A 4,659-nucleotide genomic window follows, 5' to 3' on the forward strand; every position below is an offset into this window, starting at 1 on the left:
TTCACCGTTCACAAAGCGTTCATCGTGTGGTCACTGTTCATGTTCACTGTCATTCGGAACACCAAAGTCAAAGGATCGATTTTCATAGCAAGGCAAAAATGAAAATAGGAATGTTTGCATAAGAGTGAAAGTAAACTTCTTATTATATCAGAAATTTTATTTATACAGTACAAATATCAGGATTATCAAGTGCCAATAGATTTCCTTACGATTTTTGTCATGTGATTAGCTTCAGTAAACATTACATGAGCACCATCTGAAATTTGCAATATGTAATCAGTACATGAGTGTCCTGTGCATTGTTCAATGAAAAGGTAAAGGTAACGAATGGTGATCAATGTCATAACTCCTATAAGACATTTCCAGAGTTCGACAACTCGTGCACTGACGCGGACTTTAAATTCTGCAGATAAAGGAGGCGTATCAAATCATAGATCCAGAAACATCCCATGGACTATTACCAACACTACATCACAGACTGTATCGTAAAGAGATTTACTATGTACATCCTACTTTCAACTAATTTGCATATTATAGAATGACGTCGAAGTGTCTGATAACAACATAGCAGTATTTGGTATCTTTTTTCAGAGATAAATGACAGATGATTACATGTGTATCCATTTAAACAATTTAACTATTGTATACCGTATGTAAAGTTATGTTTGTACGCTACCCCCCCTCCCCCTCTCTCTGCCCCTTCTCTATGTGTACAGGGACACATATATGAAACAAAGAGAAAATTAGCTAAACACCAATATCAAATTTGTCTGATTGGAAAGATATAATGCACGCATGGTGTTAATTAGATGTTACACTTCAAACTATATGAACATCATGACCTACGTAAGCCGGTGTTGTAGAGTGAACCTTTCCCCATAATGAGACTCCCCCCACCCCCGGAAGCCTGGCTCTAAAGTGAGCCTTCCCCCATAATGAGATTCCCCCCAAAAGCCCTAGCTCTTGGGGAAGGCTCATTCTAGAGTAGGAAAAACCCCGGGGAAGTCGTTCATTAAACTTAAGAGAAGAAAACGGTGAATAAAACACGTTGGAATTAATAAGTCATTTTGTTTGAAATTTGTTCGAGACAATACCTATGCCTTGGTTAGTTTTAGAAGATTGAAAAATAAAATGAGGAAATTTCGATGTTTCTTCCTATCTGCGTGCAAATCTCGGTTATGCGTTTAAACTTGTACAACTTCAGGTAGGTAGGTTAGTAGACAGGTAGGTAGGTAGGTAAGTAATTCCCTGTCCAATAAACTAAAATTTATTACATAGTTTGCACAGAAGTGGATGAAAACGGGAGCGTCCCTCTAGAGCGAGACTTCAAGAGGGTTTCATGGCTCTAGAGTGAGTCTTCACCCTGGGAGTAAGGTTTATTCTAAAGTAAAGGACAAGGGACGTTATTGGCCAAATATGGCCGCGCTTCAAAAACTAACAATATTTTGCAGGTAGAAAAGCGACAATTTTCTCGTTTCATTCATATATAACATGTACCATTTCTTTTTTGTTGAATTTGCGAAAACAGCGTTCAAATATTGCATTGTTAACTCTGACGCCGTCTTCAGACGATCGCTTTTTCGGTACAACGTCATCAACGTTGGGATATTCATTCCTCTGAATCTCATGAAATATCTTTCTAAAAGTTATATATATATATATATATATATATATATATATATACACACAATAAAAACTGACACGAATGCACTTACATTAACGCCAATCATCCTGGGCGAGATTACATCAGCTTACGTATAAATTTATTTCAAGTTTTGATTGAATGGTATCATAATGTCATTAACCTACAGATTCAATGTACATGAAAAAGATGCGATTTATATGTAAAATATAATTGTTGTTTAAAGAGACACTACAGCTCATTTTGCGCAAAAATCATGAAATGACAATTTTCCCAGCGCTTTCTCAATTTTGTTGCATTGTTGAAAGTATGAACTTTGCGAAAATAACACTTATCTAAAGTTAAAAATTATCGTTTTAACGTAAAAATTAATACTTTTTGATGGCCTATACACAAAATATCGAGTCTCCTCCTTTCAGTCTTCAGACGCATGCGCATAGACAGTAAACAGTGCAGCATGTCGTCCAGAGAGAGAAAGTGTAGTTGATAGATCTAGAATTTTGACAAATTCTGTGAGAAAAGAGGTAAAATTAGAATGAGATAAAACTCATACGTGAAATAAAATTTACCTTGGTATCAGTTTGACCGTTGGAAAACAAAGAGCTCGGAGAAACACATGTAACTCAGTGGCGGATCTAGGATTTCCGAAGAGGGGTGTGAAAGTCAAAGATTAGCCAAAGTAATCGGCCATTCTGGTGCAAAATTTGGATTTTCATTCACAATCTGTGGGGTAAAAAGGGAGGGGGATCCTGGCCCCCTAAATCTGCCATTGAGACTAGCTGCGAAGACACCACGTTTAAAAGTAGGTGCTATTTTTATCTGAACACGACACGTGTTAGTTGTAAAAACATCGGTCAGTGGGAACATGGAAGGTTTCTGTTGAAATAATGATTTATAATTACTTATTATAAGGAGCAGGGAATAATCTTATACTTGAAAGGTGAGTGTGGACCCCCTTGAAGGGGAATTTAAATAATTTCCTACAGAACACCTTTGCTGTCATTCAAAACCACGTGATGTAAATATGCATTCAAAAGTCCGAGTCAGCATGAAGAAACCTTTGAATTCCGAACGATCTTCAAAGCGCAGTTGAGAGTAAATTGATGCATCCCAATTGTTCAAAATTGTCAGTATCGATATGAAATTTATCATTTTATCAATACATGGTTTTAAAAACACTTCATTAAAATGTGTAAAATGAGCTGTAGTGTCTCTTTAATGATACGTTGGTGTTTTCGGTACACATATATCCGTATGTAGACTTCCCTGCAGACGTTCACACCTTTTTATGAAACGCCCAAATTCTCGACATCCTGTATATAAACACCTGTGTTATTCCTACCACTCGTCGATACATTGTTTCATGGCACGTGCAGCACAATTTCACCAAATAAAAGAAGGGTCATGAACAACGACAATCACATGCCAGTAATTTCAAATTGTTAAATAGCAGTTCATAGAAATGTGTACCATAAGCAATGGTTTAATTTTAACATAAGGTTTTCAGTGTAATTAGGAATAGGTGATTAAGGTCAGGTATATACATGTACATGTTTACATTGGAAATGAATTTCATTATGTATTCATCTGTGAAGCAATGTGAGCAAAGAATCAAATTTTTATCACCTACACAAATAAAAATTAAAAATATCTTTCCTTTTAAACAAACCTTTAGAAAACTTTCATTAAGAAAATAATAAAATAAAATGTGGTCCCCTACCTAGAATGCCCATACTTCACATTCATAATAACACGTTTTTTCCCCCCTAAATTGATAAATACTTTATTACACGCATGTATTATTTACTAAATGTATATCAAACAGCTTTTTGTCTTTATATTTTTGTATACCACTGCATAATGGTGATGAGATCCAATAAATTGAATTCAGTACATGTACCGTAGTCTTGAAATATCACAAAGTATAGAGTTGACAACGATTGAAATAAAAATGCAGACGTTTTCTCGTTTATTCAGTGACTCACAAACTTGCGCGTCTTCTGAATGAAAGTTGTAAAACAAACGTACTAGGTTTTGGTCAGTTATAACATAATACGGGGGTAAAATTCATCTCATCTCCACTAGCAATGGGTTTTGGGTCAACTGTGCCTTTATGTACAAATAATCTTGGCTAGCGAAGATGGAAAAAAATGCCTAAATAGTCCGCTTGCATTAACATATATTATGAAGGTGAAATCGAAGAATTATCCAGTAAATCCAATGATGTTGCAGTATATATAGCATGTATTTATTTTATTTTTGACTGAGAAAGAGATAGACAGCTAAGCACGTAACATCGTTTTAGAGGGGGGGGGGGGGGGGGGGGGGGGGGGGGGGGGGGGGGGAGAGACTAATTCATTAGTCCTAACCCGGACGAGCCGAAAAATTTAACATGTAAAGAAAGCAACATGGGAAATAAAAAAAAATATATCAGAATGAAAGGGGATGGATAATTAATCAGAAAGATATTGTCCTTTCAAGATTCTCTCTCTCTCTCTCTCTCTCTCTCTCTCTCTCTCTCTCTCTCTGTGTGTGTGTGTGGTGTGTTGCTTTCATTATCTTATGCATCTAAAGATTAAATTAAAGATTTTAATAATCGATAGCGTATATGAATAAAAGCAAATAATCGTAAAGTTATTTCTGTTTATATTGATATTAGTCTTTTTTTTTCATGAACTAGTTGTATTTGACACCGAGGATTTACATCCTTAAATATTGATTACAAGCACGTAGAATCGGAGAGTGTGTAATTTAAAAGCTTGAAAGTTAAGGATTTAGCCTTGTAGCTTGTAGCGACCTACCCACACGGAGGACACAGTGTATCTCCGTGGATTTTCTCTACAATGTCGCACTTTGCATCACCGCAATATTTCCTTTCCAAGGAAAATACTATATAACACAGATTCATACTGGAAAACTGCCGATTTCCGCATTCAGTCTTTTTCAAAATTCATATTGTTTGCAGCCAACAACCGACACCATATTGATAATGAAAGAAGATTATTAATGGATAATCA

The sequence above is a fragment of the Ostrea edulis genome, chromosome 1 (genome assembly GCF_947568905.1).
Source record: "Ostrea edulis chromosome 1, xbOstEdul1.1, whole genome shotgun sequence".
In the NCBI taxonomy this organism is placed as follows: Eukaryota; Metazoa; Mollusca; class Bivalvia; order Ostreida; family Ostreidae; genus Ostrea; species Ostrea edulis.